The sequence below is a fragment of the Vidua macroura genome, chromosome 1, assembly GCF_024509145.1.
Source record: "Vidua macroura isolate BioBank_ID:100142 chromosome 1, ASM2450914v1, whole genome shotgun sequence".
In the NCBI taxonomy this organism is placed as follows: Eukaryota; Metazoa; Chordata; class Aves; order Passeriformes; family Viduidae; genus Vidua; species Vidua macroura.
In genome coordinates this window covers 61463286-61482194 of record NC_071571.1, presented here as the reverse complement: position 1 = coordinate 61482194, position 18909 = coordinate 61463286, and positions in this window count along the sequence as shown.

Below are 18909 nucleotides of genomic sequence, written 5' to 3'. Positions count from 1 at the left end.
AAATGATGATTAGGAATATTTACTTCTTTAGTGGTTAAATAGAGAAAACTGTAAGAAAGTCTTGAGAGCAACTGTATCTCTAAATAAATAAAATACTGTGGGACTGCTGCCATCTTCTGGGATGTGACAAAGGTATGTCACGTCTACACAATTAAATAATTTGACTAGCAAGACCAGAAGAGACTTAGCTTTTTAGATATAGAATGATCAGAAATTATTGCAGGTTGGCTAAACAGCACATGGCTTTCTGTTGATACCACAATCCAATTCCTCACCATTCTTGTAATTGACTTCTAAACAGTGGGTTAACATCATTCTGTAAGTACAGCAAAATTGTACTCCTGTAATTTAAGCTGTGGGGAAACCATTTGTAAGCACTTGTTGCACTCTACATCTGAGATGTTTCTCAGAGTAATTGCCTTGGAGAAGAGTTTTTTTTTTTTTTTTTTTTTTTTTTTGTTTTGTTTTGTTTTGTTTATATCACTCTGATTGAAGTGGCTTCTCATGGTCCATGGCTAGGGCTTATTGAAGTACTGTGATAATACAAACATATAAGTCAGTAGATGTGTGTGTGATGCATGTTGTAATAGCTTTGTTGCACACTTCAGCATTTTTCTGCCTTGTGAAGAGCTCCAAATAGAATTACAGGATGATTCATTTGCTCATTTTCTTTTATACTTGCTGTGTATTCCATGTGCTTGTTTATCCTGTAAATCAGTTACAAAGAGAGAACGTATGAATTTGATAACCAGCAAGTATGACTGATTGTTATGAACGACAACAAAGAATTGTTTTCTGTCTCCTCAGGTGAGTATGATTCATTATCAGGAGGCAAGTATAAAGAAGTTGCCTAGCACCAGGGTTATTAGGGACAGGTAATATTTCAGGACCTCAAAAAATAAGCACAGTAAGAACCCTGAGGTTTTCTTGAAAGGTACAAAATTTACTTTTAAAAGCAAACTACAAAACCTGCCCAACCTAAAGGTCCTGCACAGCCACCTACTAGAATAAGCTGTTTAATGCATGTACCTGGTCTTGAAGGGCATCAACACTTATGCCCACTCTCTTAAATATTAGCCTGAGGCATAGATAAACCTGGAACATTTTCATCAGCTTTGCCAGTTTCTTAGCATTTTTTATCTCTACTTCAGGCTGGATGCTTCACAACCAAAAGTTTTGATTGCCTCCTGTTTTTTTTTTTTTTGGACAACACATGCAAACAAACAAAATATTGCCTGGTCAAAACTCTACCCACTGCATGTGTGTAGTAAGAGAAAAACTGCATCTGACTAGCCACAGCACAGCAGGATATATGGGAACTGGGATGGCCTCTGGGACAGGGCTACCAAATGCAAATTGTGTAATGCTTGGCACGTTGCCTTGGGTTTATCTTTACTGTTTATACTTGCCATCAATCTTGTTTCTCCAGCACCTGTCCGCTCCTATGAGAAACTACTTCTGCCCTCTCACTGCCCCTAACTCATAAAAAATGAAATTTTACTCTTGATGCAGCCAAGAGCACCTACCTGTTGGGCCAGCTGAAATAACCTAGGTCTTGAAGAAGTCCTCTATGCTGAGGTGGGACAGCTGAGGAAAGCTATTACTTTCTCCCACCCCCTATCAAAATCCCTTTACCTATAGAATATTGACAAGGTCAATCACTCTACAACTTTATAAAATGACACACAAGAATAAGCTAAAGGCCATATATCAGGATAGTAACAAAATCAACAGCTATATATTTCTATCAATAGCTATACAACTTTAATCACATCAATCACTATACGACTTCATAAAGTAATATGCAAGGATAAGATAGGGTCTATATGTTCCCATCACCCATATGTTTCTGCCGTCTCCCATGCACTGCTAATTCTACCCACTCTAATGCATCAAGCGCTCCTGGGGATAAAGCTCCTGGAAAATAACAAGGAGGGATCAGCTTCAATACGTCAAAAAAGTGGTGCCAGCAGCACATTCAGTAATTCCAATAATGGCCCATCCAATTAATTGTACTTAGCAATATTTGCAAGTCAGTCAATGTTTGTATAAAATGCAGAATAGTCACCATCTGCAGTTCAACAGTTTGGTCTTAGATTTCCATTCCCAAAGACTTCCAGGGGGCATGTTGCTGTACACCATTGAGTCAAACAAGCACATCCCCTCAAATCTAATGGTACTGATATTACATAAGGACAGACTGTAGGTACCTGCCCATCAGGATTAGCAAGACTCAGAGGTACTGTGTAGAAAGGGCTGACGACTGGTCTGTGAGCTAGGAAGAATTGGTTGGAGAAGAGGCTGATAAGAGTTGTGTTTACCCCTGAAAGGAACTCTACCAAGGTCATCAACATGGAAACTGAGAAGAAAAGAAACAAGGGGGGGCCTGCAGTTGGATGTTAGCTGAAAACAGTGGTGGAGACCGCTCTGTGCCAATGAGCACTGTGTTGATTTATTGTGACCAACGAGTAAGTATATGCTTTCTGGAAAGGTATAAAAGACAGCATGCTGTTAAAATAAACAGAGAGAAACCTTCTGAAATGCATGATATTCTTCTGTGTGTCGTCTCAGCAGCGACATCTGGTGACCCCAATGTAAATGCAATTGAGCTGTGGGGTCCACAGCTGGAGACAGGGTCCAGCATAGCTTTGAGAGCAGCAGCAGGGATACTGCCAGTCCAGACCAGACTGATTTTGACACCTGGGATACAGGTGAGCCGCTGGGGACATTATGGGGAATAACCTATTCTCCATATTATTCACCTATCCATTGAAGAGCAGACTGTTTTGTCTGCTTGGAAGGCTTTGTTGAAGGGAAAAGATATTGAGACTACTGATTATGCTCTTCATTGTATGCTACTGTGGACCAGGTTGCAAGATTTTGAAACTGATATAAGTACAGCTTTTAGTGTGAGAGCGTGGAAAGAAGTTGGGGAGAGACTGTGGGATGTGGTGTCAAAGGGGGACAATACAGCTGATGAGCTGGCTACAACCTGGACCCTGCTCTATGAGACTTTGAAAGAGTGGAGAATGGAGCAGGACAGGAGAGAGCAGGGAGTGGGAGAAGACTGGAGTGAAAAATCAATGTTAAGCCTGTGTATCCCACCTCTGCATAGCAGTTAGCTGAAATAACTATAAAAGCACAGCAAAATGAACCATCTGCCCCTCCATCTCCCCCCCAACCTGCATAAACAAATGATACCATCAACACCATATCCTCCCTTATCTGATAGTGAGGATGATGAAATGTCAGTGACAAGGAAACTTGAATTGGTGCATGAATCTGTCTGTTGCAAACCCCATAACACATCTAAGCCTGATGCTCCCTGGACTTTACCCTCCTCTTAAGTGTCTGTAACTGCCTGGCATCCTTTACAATTTTGGGAGCACATTAAAAAGAAGGCAGCTGAAGTGGGGGATTGGGATTTATTAGAAAAAACATGTCCACCAAAAATATCGGAAATGCAATGTCAATGTGGATGTTGCTTGTAATGAGCCTATGGCTTTTCCTGTTTTCAAAGTGGTTCCTAATTCAGGAAAAAGTGATAGTCATCAAGTTTTTGCTTGGAAGATCATGCAAGACCTCCAAGCAAAGGTGGCTAAATATGTTATTCATTCTCCAGAAGTAATGCAATTAATTTGTGTTACTAATGCTGATGTGCTTGTTCCATATGATATCATGCATCTTCCCACAATTTTGTTTCAGCCAGTACAATATAATGGATTTCAAAATACCTGGACACAATTAGCCAAACAAACAGCTTTGAATTATGTAGCAGTCAGAGGCCCTGCAAGGTCACTAGCCTAAGATAAGAAATGCAGAGTCATGATGAGTGGACCAGAGCTGCCCCTCTTCCGCACTCAGACCCCTGTTATCTCTCTGTAAGGCTATAGGTTCTCCTCAACCCCAGCTAGTGGAGGATTTCCAATTCCCTAGCAGCCTACTTAAACCCTCACCTCTGCCCAGTACAGCAGTAGAGCTGTCACTGGAATCCTTTGCAGAAGCTGCCAATAAAGACATCTCCACAGAACTCCACACAGTCTTCACCTCTCTTCATCCCTGCATCTGCCAAGGCACTTAGCACAGAGCTGAAATCACTCCACAAGTGCTCGCTAAAGATGCCTGCAGCTAGGAGCTAGCTGGAGGGCCCAGACAGGCTGCACCTCATCAGCACAGTGCTATCCAGGACACCTACGGCGGCTGCTGCCCAGGGGGCCAGACGGACCCCTGGGACTTCAAGCTGCAATAGAATTACATGCAATTAATTCATCAAGACCCTCGTCATGCTGTAGGAGTTGACACCTTGTTAGGCAATGGACCTTTTTCTAACCCGGATTTACAGACAAGGTGGGACCCTCTAATTTTGGCACAGGCTCAACAATTCGGTATAAGTGCCTTGATTAAAACATTGGAAGTGTCAGTCCCTTCCACAGTACTGGACCTTGGCAACTGTCAGTTGTTCCCCCAATTCCTGCCACTGCTGCAGACATCACAGCTTTCTTAGTATCCTTCATACTTTTCCCTGTTGCCTCCAATGACCTATTTCTGTCTATTTTTAAGAGACCAGCTAATCTAACTGCATCTCTTGCCAACATCAGACCTTTACAAATGCATTATAGTGACTCAAATTCCCGATTCCTCTCACCTTTAACTAAGATCTAGGGTTCATTCAAGATGCTTCAGATCAGTGCATGAGTGTAAACCATCTTTTGTAATTAAACATTTTAGAAAGACAATGTAATGAAAAAGAAAATAGCAATATCATGTGACTCATTTCTTTCCTTATATTATTCATCTACCAAATTATGTATCTATATAGACATACATGTATACAGCAATTGAACAATGCGAGCATTCACACCATGGCAAAAATCTGCCCAATATAGTCCATATCAATAACCAATAATGTACTTAACCAGTATCCCAAAGGCCCAAAAGCATCAAATGGTATTTAATGTACCTTGCTGTTGCCTATAGTGACTGAGGCAGGTGGGATGGCACCTGCTCCGGCACTTCCCTTGGTTCTGGTAATGAGCACAAGCCTGGAAGGGGTAGCTGGACCTATTCCCAAGCCCCCGGCTGCCTTCTGGGAGGCAGTGCTCGTCCCTTGCTATTAAACTTAGGATAGCACTATATGGCATAGAGTCCTGGTCTGCCACAGCATACACACAGCCTGACAGGGCATGCTCTGTTGTTCCCTGGCACCAAAAAAACACCAGGCTGATTAGGGAATTTCTCTTGAAATTACCTATTTGAGCACATTGAAAACAACTTCTGGAGATTTTCACAGCTGCAGTAACCTGTTTTGCAACCTGCTTCATGCGATACTGTGTTGTCCTGACTCTGCTGCAAGCCTCAATCAGATCTACCAGAGCAGGATTCTACAACAGCAATAAGGCTTGCCTACACTCTGCATTAGCATTATCCTTAGCCAGTTGTAAAACCAAAAGCTCTTGGGCTGCTAAATTATCAATTTGTTTCTCAATCGCCTCTCTAAGACGATCTATAAATGTGATATATGGCTCACTAAGCTTCTGTTTAATCATCGTCTATGACTGACATGGAGCCCCCATATCCAGCACACTCTGCACAGCAGGAAACGAGCACTTTTCCTTGCTGTAGCACTAAGGGGTGCAGCCTGGTTTGGAGCTGTGGAGTGTTATTTGGAGGGTCTCCCATGAGCTGGGGCAGACCTGCACCAAAGTGAGGGTCATCCTGAGAGTGTTCTAGATTACTTAAGGCAACCTCATTCACTAAGCATCTCCGCTGCAATTTGAAAACCAACATCTGAGTAGGGGAGAAGCAAATCTGTGCTATCTGCCAACAGTCAAAGGGGGTTAACTCATTAGTAAAGACACCTTGCAGCAAAGACTGAATGAAATGAGAAGTAAACCTATGCTACATCACAGTGTTTCTTAAGTCTTTGATCACACGCCAGTGAAAATGTTCCCACTCATCTGGGCTGTTGCCATTATTTTGGATCATAGGACATGCTAGAATCTGATTTGCCATGTCTAGCTCCCCTGCCTCCTGTGCTTGTTCATACAATTTTTTTCAAAATCTTTTTGGATCTGCCCCTCTTACCAGAACTGTCAGTGGTTCTGGTGTAAGTATTTCCTGCAGCAGAGGGGCAGTTGGCCGACATCTTGCTTCCTTGAACTCTGCTGACTCTGATGAATCAATCAAAACATGCTCTGGTTGTGAACAGGATGCACCATCTGCTTTTGCCAGCAGGGAGTGTGCTCACCCGTCTGCAGCCTCAGCGCAGCCTTCATCACAGCAGCTCACTGGCTGTAGAGCACAAACAGGAGCCATTCAGTGTGGCTGGTACAGCCCCACTAACTCTTCTCCGGGCTCAGCAGTCCCCATTCCGTCTGTGCCAGCAGCGCACAGGAGCGGTGGTTATCTCCACACCACCCATGTAGCGGCAGAGGCAGCTGCTTGCCAAGGGGAGCCACAGCAGCCGGCAGCCTGCACAGGCTCCTGGCTGCCATCCCAAATCTCTGTGGGCCACCACACTCATGTGGGTAGTGGGGTCACAGCGGCACCACCATAGCCAGGCTGGACCAGTGCTGCTTCTTGAGACCTTGGAATTTTGTCACCAGCATCTGGGGGAAGAGGGCAATTCCCAGGCAATATCATGAGGATAGGACCCTTTACAGAAGGAGTCATGGAGAGAGGAGGAGACAAAGGGGACATGACTACCAGCAGGGGAGTCAGCTACTGGAGTGGCAACTGCAACCAGAGCTGGGGGAGCAATGGCAGTGACTGTCACTTCTCTATCGGCCTATAGTTGTAAAAAGTTATCCCAAACTGCACACCAGATGTAAGCAACCCTGTCGCTGTGTCACCCCCCCCCCCCCAGCATAGCTGCATCCCACAGTGCATGCTCTGCTTCTGCCCATGTTTCAACAAAGGCAGTCTGTGTGTTCATACTTATGCTGGTTCATCCACACCAAGCAAACAAAATGTGAAGCACCCATTCCTTACACTTTTTTCCTTTCCTCTGTAGAATTTGCAGCAGGACATCCAAGATAGACTCTTCCTCTGCCAATATCTGAGCCCCCATCTCTACGCTCCCAGCTGCTCACCTGGGGATGATGCATTTGTTAGAAAGTTACCCACTCAGTTCCTCTGGGCCCCACCAACTTACTGCTCTTAGCTCCACAGTCATCTACTGAAATCACCTCAGAATGACATCAGGGTCACCAGATGACAGAGTTGGAGGTATGCTGACACCAGAGAAGGCATCAAGAATCAGCACATTTTTACCCTTCAGTACAACCTTTTATACTCTTCATCTTACATGCCTTACACCTGTGTGCCCTCTGTACCCCTTTGTAATTGGTCAGTATACCTCAGCAGTCTGTGTCTCATTACCTTCAATACTGTTCACCTGTCCTGCAGTTGTAGCCCATTAGGGATGAAGCTCTGCTGCAGGGGCTCACCCACTCCCAATTACCACAAACTGTGTGCCTACATATCTCCTTATCATAACAGCTAAAATATAGCCTGGTGATTCTGATATAGTTTATTGGTTATGCATTGCAGTTTATATTGTATAGAACTCTTATTCATGATACCCCAAGCTTGTGTTATGCTTTGATAAAAATAACTTATTTTTTTCTTTCATTGCCATGGGAATCCACAGAAAACAGGGTCAGTCTTCTGTACTTTCCTTTTAGCATACTACTTGATAAAAATTTTATTTCATATTTATAATTCTGCATTTATACTACTTGCTTCATTTTTAGCTGTGTTTGACTGGGGTTATTAAACCTGAGAAATTTGACAAAAAGAAAAAGTGACCTTCAGCTTTTAGCTCAAGCACTACTTTCTCTGTAGTAAACAGTATTTTGTAGAAGATTGTTTTCATAATTCTATGGAGACAACCTGTCATCTGTCAGTCAGTAAGTGTTATGAAGTTATGTCCATGCCCCTAGGAAAGATGAAATACAATTTAAATAAGTACAGCAGAGTAATTCATTTATTGATTGATTGATTATCTTTGAATCTTATGCAAAACTACTCTCTACATTCTAATGTTAATGTTTTTGCTAATGTTTTTACCAGTTATAACTTTGCTGGCACCATTGCTTTTATGTAGAGCAAGGGAATTTATCACTTCAGGCTGTCCCAACAGGTTCTCTTCTCTTTACAGTAAAGTGATGTTATTTCTCACTGTACTTTGTCTGCCAAGTGGAAGATGTAGAGTATATAAGATCATTTAGAGATGCCAATTGAGCTGTTCATGAGAGTGTAGAGCATAACAATTTACAAGTCATTATAAACATAATCAAATTTTAAATGTATTGTCCTTTAGGTTATGTGATAGAAACTCCTTGTGTTTACCCACAAAGGAGCAGAAAGAGGTGGGTGGAGGGGACTCCAAAATTACCCTGACAGGTTGCTCCCAGGCCCTCACAGGAGCCATCAAAGGCTGGTCTCCACAAGCCCAGAGGAGCACATGGATACCCAAAGGCAGACAGGAGTCCAAACTATGGATTCAGAGTAAGGGGCAGCCTGTCTGGTCCCTCCCTGGGCAGCCCCAGGAAAGCCTCAACCCCACTGTGCTGACAGACATTGTGATGAGCCAATTCTGGAGCACCTTTTGAGCTGTTACCTAGGAAAACAGGGCACATTATGGGAAACAAGGCAGTACATTTTGGGACTGCATGGGACTTATTATGGGATGCTTAGGGGAGAAACCTAAGGTGAGGAATAGGACAGATTTAGATGATTTGGGGAGGAATGAGAGTGGGGAAAGCAGGAGGGAATAAGAGGTCTGGTTGCATGTGCACTTCTCTAGCCATGACCTGCTCCTCATCAGTCTGTCTTCTTACTAAAAGCCTTTCTAACCCTTTTCCTGGATGAGGGATTCTCCATTTGGTATGAGGGAGTGGAGTTTGGCAGGGTCTGGATGGCATTGACTGTAGTCACATCATGGGTTAGGATTGCCCCTGTGTCTTGTGCCAGCCACTGGAGGTACCAGAGTGACTGAGAACCAGTGCCAGCCCCTGGAATAGGACCATGGGCCACAGGGGTGTATGGCCCGCCCTGGTGCCAGTGGCTGGACTGAGCACTGGGTGTGCAAATAAATGTGTGTGCATTACCACAGGTCAAGCACGACCAGACAGGGAGTAGCTGAAATGGCTTGGGATCTGTGGGTGCCTCTGAAAGTGAGACCACGGTGCTATTGGGAGAGCCCCAGTAGGGGAGATCCACCTATGTATCACAAAGTGATCTCCGTCCTGCTAAGTGCAAGCTCTTGGCTTCTGCTCATCAAGTGGTGCTTCTTTTTCACTCATCTTTGAATTTGTTATGCCAAAAAGCAGAGGTTTGTTCAGAGCGTGGATGGATGAGCAGGATAGTTAGAAAAATGAAGTGGGATTCTGTGTCTGGGAAGAAATAGAAACCTTGGTGCTCTTTCCCACTAGAGGTCTCTGCAGATAACGCTGAGAAACCTGAAAATCTCTTTGCCACTGACAGGGCTGCTGATGCCGCTATTTCTGTACAGACAACTGCTTGCAAGACAGATGCTGTACAGACACTTTATAATCATAATGTAACTAAATCCAGTTCCCCCAGTATTGATAGGTGGTAACATTTGACTGATTGTGTTCTCTGATATTGCACCAGGTGAGGCTCTAAGCTGGTGTCTTCAGTTAAAAGGACTAACTCCAGTTTCATACGTACAAGAAAACCAGAAGGACCAAACAATAGAGAGTCTTAAAAATTAATAGTGAGTCATCTTTGGTTTCATAAGGATATTCACCCTAAGAAAAAACCCTTTACTCCCAATAGATCCCAAAATCACTGCTTTTTAATTCTGTTAATTTTAGCAGAGTTACTGGTAACTTGAACTGGATTTTATGTTTTTTCCCTTTCTCAGATCTCTGTAATTGCATTTGTTTCTGTGATGTCTCCAATATGGCTATCCATCTGTGAAAAATAACTGACATTAAGCGCACTACCAAAATTCATATTTATTTAGATAGCCTGCTTTGTTTAAAAGAGCATTGTAAGGTTGGGTATGGGCACAGGTAGCAATAGACTGCTGCATACTTTGGGAAGATGGAATAATCTTTCTCTTCAGAACTAATAAACAGGAAATTTAGATTTCCTGTTTATTACTGCATGCAAATATTCTGTTTCTGTTTTAATTTCCAGAAAGGAAAACTTTACCAGATTTTCTAAACTGTCTCAAATTCAGGATTGTTAGGTAAGCAGCAGAAATGAGCATGCCCTGCATAAATGGAACAGAATAATACTCTAAGCACATAACAGAGGGAGAAGTACTAGAGCAAAATTTCTCAGGGATAAGTAATTTGCAAAGACCCTTTGGCTATGTTTAAATGGTAAGGCTGCTGCGCTGACTTTGCACACAACTAACAGCTGGGTGCATTTGAACAACTCCCTGCCGTGCCTGTTCTGCCTTGGTTTCCACTGGAAGGGAGGTTGGATGTGTACGCTGAGGACAGATGGACCTCAGGAGCCCTGAGGGAGGCCATGGAGCACATCCAGTGATCAGGTTTGATGTAGATTTGACACTTCTGAGGCAACTGCAGAGAAGGCAAGAAGAAAAATCCTTTCTAATACAGCATCAATCTAATTAATGTTGTGGAGGATTTGGGTAGTGAGTAAAGAGGTTAGATACAGGGACACAACCTCCTGTGGAGTCTGTGATTGCAGAACAGCTTGGAAAGAAGCAAGTCCTCACTTTCAGATACTTTCAGCAAGCCTCAAGAGCTGGTGCTCTGTGAGCAGGGTCTATCAGAGTAGAGGACGTGACCGGAATACGGTGACACAAGACCTGGGACTGCAGGGCTTTTGAGAACACATTGCAAATAAGCTCTGTTGGTCTACTCCAGCAAAGAGAAAACTCCTTTACAGATGGTCAGACTTCTCTGCTGCCTCTGGTTCAGAGCTTGCAGTTTCAGGTTTCCTATCAGCAGGATATTTTGAATTACTGTGCAGCATTCTTTTTCTGCTATGACATCGGATACATTCAAGTTACTCAGTGACTTTCAGCATCTTTTTTTAAATTTTTTTTGGGTACAGTTTTGTATAGAGGAAATCTGCTGTGTTTTACGTATCAACAAGGATCATAGAAGTGTATGATACATTTAATTTCTGTAGTTGTAGAAATATTGCTACTACTAATTGCCAAAATACTACTTCTACATTCTGGAAAATTTAGATATAATTAGTTCTCAAAAGAGTGGAGAAATATAAGTTTGGACTTGTGCCAGAAAGGGTTGTGGGTCACAGGCTAACTCATCCTGCCTATAAAATAAGTGATCTCATTTTGTCCTTGAGGCTATCCGCTGGGTTCATTGAGCTGTATGCAGGTGTAGGGACCCTGTATAATTCCAGTCATCCCCTTCATTCCCAGAGCAGTCTAACTACCAAAGGCCAGGCTTAAGGCTGGCGGTAAATGGAAATTTGCATAAATTGGATTCATTCAGTTTTATTATTGCTGTAACTCCAGATTAAATTATAAGTATTTTACAGTGATTATCAGGCAAAATCTGAGCATTTCCTATTGACAGTACATTCATTCATATATTGCATAGGAAAATAAAAGTCAGCTACTACTGTCCTCAAGGGACAGTACTACTGTCCTCAAAATCAAAATGAGCCACAATGAATTTAATGTAGTGGAAAAGACAAAAGTGCAAATAATTTTATTAAATGATGTTATATTTTACACCCCCATTCAGTAAAATATTTAAACCAAAATATAAAAGAAGGTGTCTTGTTCCATTGGATACTCACAGCTTTAAAGAGAAATGTGATTTAAGTATTATCTTGAAATACAGCCACTGAGCTGTGTCTATGCACCTGAAAAACATGTAGGCATTTCTTTTGCAAATAATAGCAAATTGCTCTGAAGGTATTGAAGTGGCATTATATTGCAATGTTGGCTAATTTTGAAATATCTTATTTACAAAGATTTATGCAATATCCAATGCAGAGTTAGAATCCTCCTGTAGCAATATGCAGCATTTCTCCATTTTAAATATGTATATTCATATTACTTTATATATATGTATGTGTCACATTTTTCTGCTCATTAATGAAGTTTGACAATTTGTGACAGGACAGAAAGGGAATTCATTATATTTAGTAATAGAAAACCCATTTCTCATTTTTCGAGAACCAAGCAGCTGCAATGAAATTGCCTAAACCACTATATCACAATTCCCCACCTTTGTGGTTCTTAAGGTCACCCTGAAGGGTCTTCAATTTCCTTATGTTCACAGCTTGGCACCTGGTAATTTTCAGAATCAGAAAATATAAGGAAGCTATATATTTTTATTCTAAGAAGGATTCTTTTTTTTTATTTGAGAAGAAATAAATCTGTCAGGCTGAAAATATTAAAAAATCAGAAGCTTGACTGTAATAATCACAGCAATGTCAATGCCAATGCCAATTTTGCTTAGAAATCTTTGGAATGAAAATTTTCTGCATGACAGAGAAACTTTCCCCCTTCCTGAAAGGAGTTGTCAATGTGTAAGGGAAACGGGGTGTTGTTTTAATAATCAATGAAGTATAAGAGTAATTTATGGTAATAAGACTGCAAGGCACCTAGCATTACTTTTCCCTAAAAAGTTGCTCAGTATTCTGGATGCTGACAACTCCAGTGGACTATAGCAGCTGAAATGAAAGAATTTTAGTTGTTTAGATTAAATTTAGAGGAATTTTCTCCCTCTATAAAACCATCATATACTTTGTATTCCAGTGTTAATTATTGAGGAAATGCAACAATAGGCAATACTAGAGAATTAAATTTATTTCCTAAAGAATGTCCTCAGACAGTCTCCAGGTTTATAAATTCCAGTAGCATAAATTGAGAAAAATACATTATTTGGGCTCTGCATTGTGATAAAAGAAGGTGGTGTTTGATTTTTTTTTTTTTCTGGTCTAATTTCTACTGAAGATAAATTTTCTTATTCTTTCAGTGTATGACTTGAAATAAAGTACAATAAACATTTATCTTTCAGTTAAATTTTGGCTATTGTAAGTAGAAGACACTCTGAATATGAAGACAGTAATTAAAAACAGCAAAAATTTGCTAAATAACATGCTGAAAAGCAAACAGCTTTGTATTTATTCATTCTCTTGCAATACAAGCTGATTCAGAAATTCAGTCAATGCTGTCAGCATTAGGTTTGTGCTCTTCTGTGTCCTGCCCTGCTCGACCCTACCAGCTCAGCCCTGCTAGGACTTGCCTTCCCTCAAATCCTCTGTTCCCAGTTCTGTGTCAGCACCTTCAGATCCTTAAAGAAAGATGTCTGAAGTGTGTAGATAATTGAAATAGAGGAAGCAAGACAAATAAGTGAAATGAATGAAGTTTGTTTGTGTGTTTGGGGTTTTTTTTCCTAGTTTGATAAATAAAAGAGCTTTCTGCAGCTCCATCAAGCAATATAGAATTATTTGCACAAAAACCACAGTCATTTCAGTACTGTGATTAATACACAGATTTTCTGAGAGGTTGTGGAGAACACCTGAGGAATATTCCACTAGCTTATGGTTCTTATGAAGAAGACTGAGACAGTGCTCCCAGCATGTCTTGCTTCTCAGTACAGTTAAGTTGGCACTGAAATATTAAGAATTATCTTTCATGGATGTCTGTAGCTATAGTAATAATCAGCTAACTCTCAAAGTAAATAGCAGGTAAATTCTTGTCCTGATGCCACTTTTTATTACTTCAGATAAATTCCATCAATATCTTGTTTTATAGTGTTTGTACTGGATAGGGCTTGCCAATATAAACTATTCTTACAAAGAACCAATTTCAAATACTAGTACAAACGGTTGGATTACAGTCCAAAGGGATATGATTAATTAATTTGATTTGCACAAATGTTTCAATCCTTCTGGATGTACTCTGTGACATTATTTCTGGAATGCTCATAATATGAATTACAGAGGAATTTTTCCACATATATATGTACAAGAACTGAAATCAGAAGCCATGTCATCTGTGGGTGTTTTCTTTTTTATACATCTCACTGAAGGGAACAATCTCCATGAACAATTCTGTTTTTCTTAAGAATGCAAGTTCAGTTTTGGCAATATCTTTCAAAGATAATCTTTCTGTATCCTTCTGTATGAAAGTGAATTTTATGGGATGTGCTAGTCATACCATTACAGTACAGTAGGAAAATGAGCCTGTTCAATATGCATCTATAAATTTACTGGTGGAACTAGTTTTAGGTCTGAAAAGCAAGACAACAACAAACAACAACAAAAAGCAAACATTTGTCCTTCTTAAATTTTTCTATGGCTTTAAAAATATATTGGTCCTTATTTAACTAACCTTCCTTGAAAATCATTAAATGTCTCTTTTACTTAATTTTTTATTATTTTACCATAATGACTGTTTTATTCTGAAAAATGTGAAAAGGGATATTTTAGTATTGTGTTTGGAAATTCTATAAATGCAGATGTAAATGGTGTTACATGAGTTTGATACTGATACTTGTTTTATATTGGTGATATACAGAATTTTTTCCCCAAGTAATATTAAATTTAATAGCGGGTACTAGCGATGACTATTACGATTGTTATTGTATTTGTCTGTCTATAGTTTTGAGTTTCTTGTGCTTCACTGATGAAACTTAGTTGAAGCAAGTTACAATGCAGAATAACATCTTTGATTTTTATCAGTTTGAAATGTTATAAATACTGCTTTTGGGAGAATTTTAAAAAGTATTTAAGAAAAGAATTTAAAAAGTGAACCATCATTATATTTCAGAGTTGCTGCTGAGCATCTTTGAAGTGCAATGGGAAGCCTTTGTTGCTAAGACTATCATTATTTTTATGGCCATTCTGCATGAGTATGTTGTGATTAGTGCCAGTATAAATCCAGATTTGGAGATGAGATCATTAATAGTGAGAAATATGGCAATATCACTGAGTCTTTGCAACATTTGATTTCATAAAGGTTGATTTCACAATTATGTAGTTGAATTTCTGTCACTATTGTTTTGGATGTTTTGTTGTTTTGGATGCTGTCTTGTCAAATCCCCAGGACTACTAATTTCTAGCATTGTCAGCTGCACACTTGCACACTTAAAACTCTTATAATCCTCTGTAACTCACTGGTGCTCCAGCTCAGCTGTGCATAGAAACAGCTAAACATGTAAATATATATCACATCACTAGATGTCCTCCTCTCACAAAATTTCTTCTCCTCAGTTAACAAACTGATGATACTGTGTTTAAAGAAAAGACCAAGAATCATGTACAGCAGTAACAGATGGCCAGTGCCAACTCATGTAGTCATAAATGACCTGTTCCTGAAAAACAACTTTGGGGTAGGTCAGAAGAGCTCTGCAGTTATGAAACATGTTCTATTGCCCATGTATTGGACCATTAAGGACTGCAGAGGAACTTCCTATCACTGCAAGTGCTGCAGAAGCAGGACAAGCCCCTTGCTGGTAACTTATAAAATCGCAGACTGCCTGAACATCTAAGTCTGATTATTTCACAAGTAACATTTTGGTTGCCCCATGCACCAGTTGTATGGTGCTCTCTGAGCACAGATGCATAAACCCTCAAGAAAATTTCTTGCTTGAGTGTTGTGTGGTCAGTGGCCCACTTGTTCTTTGCTGCTGAGGAAATGCAGGCAGCCTTTGCTGGTGTTTAATGCTCTGTAAATCAGGCTGTATGGATACAGCCATCCCAGCAACTAGAAGAGGATCAGTATCCATAGTCAGCAGGGAAGAGTGATCTGCAGGGCCTACTGTTGCCACAGTTGCCTGGATAGTTTCCCTGGTGAGATCTAGCCAGTCTGCTTTGTGCCTGGTGTGGGTGGGACAGGGAGGGAAGGAATGTGTGTGTGATGGAAGGCAGTGGAGAGGAATACCCATATTGTTTTTCCCAGGACTTAGAGTGGTTCCTGACTCCCTTGCCACAAACCATTGAAATGACATAACCACCTTAAAAACTGCGGCATTACTCAAAAATACTTTAAAATGCTGACATAAAAGAATGCTAAAGTAATAGCTGCAGGACATGCTGGTTGTGGAGATGTGTAGCTTGAGAATTTGAAGGATACCCTGGACCTGGAGGAAGAGTGATATTTTAAAAGGTTTTTGCTATTTCTGTAACACTGGTACTGAGGTCTGGGTTGTTGTTCTGGGACACTGGACAAACAGGATTGTTGGATTTTGTCTGAGACTAAAATGTGACATGTGAGAGACTGCATTTCACAGCATGTTTAAAGACATTAAAATAAATGGGGTAGGTGACAAAATGAGCAAAGTTTCTGAAGAACCATTTCGATCTTCCTGATCTTCAAGAGTCACTTCCTTACTCTCTCCATGGTATCTCAGAAAGAGCTCTTTCAACAAAAGACAGATATGCAACGCCCGGTCTGAAATACTGGGGCATGAGTTCATAGCTGAGGTTATATTCTAGTTGCTCCTGCTTTCTGAGGATTTACTGGTATTTTCAAAGGATTGTCAATCTTTTTTTCAATAAGCATGGTACAGAGGTTTTATTATGGTAAAGAGCCATATAATTATCTATCTTTAGTAGCTCCTTTAAGATTTTACTGAGCAGTGAATTCTGTGAGATTACAATAAAAATGCAAGATTTTACAGGTGTTTGCTGAGATGTGATTTTCAGACAGCTATGTGGAGCTTCATTAGTTTTCCCAACATACATCTTCATAGATCAGAGCTGTCTGCAACAGGTATAATATTTTCCTTTATTTTAGGTTTAGGCATATCCTGAAGAGATGGAAATAGCTGCTGTTTTTTTTTGTAAAACCGTAACAGAATTGCTCAACCTGAAGGAGCTGTTTATTCAAGGACCACTCTAGTAACCCAAAAATAGAAGGGATAGAGTTTCTCATTACTATCCAGGCAAACGTTCTTGGAAGGAATGGGAAAACGTGAGAAGTCTGTGTAAATCTGGGGAGGAAAGATAAAATTAATTCAAATAATCATAAATATTTTAGTAAAAGAAATTAGTATTTTTGCGATGAGACTTGCATCTTTGGGGGTATTAAGACTTGGTCTGCAAAGTCTGGCCTTACATAAACTCTGTCAAAAAGAGTCTTACTCCAAACAGAGTAGTAGTTCCTGAACTGTTACTTAGCAATATCCTGTGAAATGCAAACATAGAGCCTGCATCATATATGAAAAGATCCCAAATAATTTTGATTAACTGCCTCTAAACCTTAGATCATCCATGAGAAGGCCTTACAAGTTAGCAGTTCAAAAGCACAGTGTAATAAATCTGTGCAGTATCACAGGTTTTGCTTTTGATTCAATTTCTAAAGTTTTAATTTATCCTTGTTATTTCAGTCTATTCAATCTCTTGCATTTTACTATGCCCCTCACTGACAGATGTAGCGACCCACATGCTGATGTTGTGTCAGAATTGAATATCAGTCTGCTTTGCAGTATTAATTATTACCTTATTCATTATAATTAGAGTGGGGAATAAAACCTACAACAATAAAAACCCCAGCAGTGCTGGAATTGAGCACTGAGCACAGTGAGGCATGAGTGTAACTTCATGCAGAATTGTGTTATTTGGTTCCCCACCAGGTTTGAGTATTTTACCTTCTTCTGTCTCAGCTGTAGTCTTCATCCACTCCTGCCTTTTCAGCCTTTATGAGTAATTAATTACACAGCTGCCATGGTCCTAGTGTGGTCCCTAGTATCTCTGCTTTTTCCATACCTGCAAGGTTCTTAGATGTTTCTATAATGCTTCTAATGCTCCTTAGTTTAAGGTTTCCCTCAGACTCTTCATGTTTTAGAAGAAAGTTTGTTACCAGAACAAAATTGTTTCCCCTAAAAAGACTTTCAATTTTGTTTCAGATCTTTTATAATGAACACAAATCACAATGGGAAAAATAACCCACACAAAGTGATGAAAAGAATAACCTATTTGGGATTTATGTGAAGATTAGAGTTGTGAAGAATTAGTTTTCACTAGTCATAGGCTCAAATTATTTTGTGAAAGCATATTTGAAATAGTTGGCAAAACATAAAAATTCAGTTTTCTGCCCAGAGCACCATGCTTTTGTGTTCATCCTACTCTATTATTTTAGTATCAATAACATGCATCCCAGAAGGCACAGGAAAAAATAACTGCCAGACACATTGCCCCTTCAGAGACAACTTGTCCTTTTCCAGATGTGTAAGAGAAAAGGGAGGCATCTGCTGAGATCTTCTGGTGCAGGGGATACTCATGTCTGCCACTAAAGATTGTCAAAGCTGTGTTTTCCTCTGCCTGGAACTGCAGTGTCATAGATGCAGAGAGACAGAAGCATTGTAAACTGTTTTCTGAAAGACCTGTTTCAGCTCCATTAGTGCTAGTTTCCTGGGTTTGGTTCTCAAAGCAGATTGTCCTATGCCTAGAAGACATTCCATTAATACATGTTTTTGTGATCAGCCACATTTGCTGGCTAAAATAAAACTATTTCTACAATTTATTTGAGTCACATTAACAGAAGTTTCCTCTCTGTCTCAGTGTTGGTGAAGTACTGAAAATTGCTTTAGTTAGTTTTCATTTTAATTTTTGCTCTGTTTTTTTCATTTCAACCACCCATTCTAAATTGACCAGTTAATTTTCTGGGCTTCTACTTGTTTGTATTTAACAGGATCATGAAGTAGTTTTATAAAATGTCATCTCTACAGTGCAACAGCTCTGAATAGACAATCATCTGAAAACAAGCAACCGTAGCACTGGAAAATGACCCACAAAAATTGATAATGTTGTTGTATGACCTATTTCCCTAGTTTGATCTTGAGATATGACAACATTTTACAAAGTGAAGGTAAGCATTCTTGGAAAAGGTATGGAGTATTCTGACTGTCTAAGACTTGAAATGCTGCACTGAGTATCACTGCAAAGATTTCAAATACGTCTTTTATTTTCTGA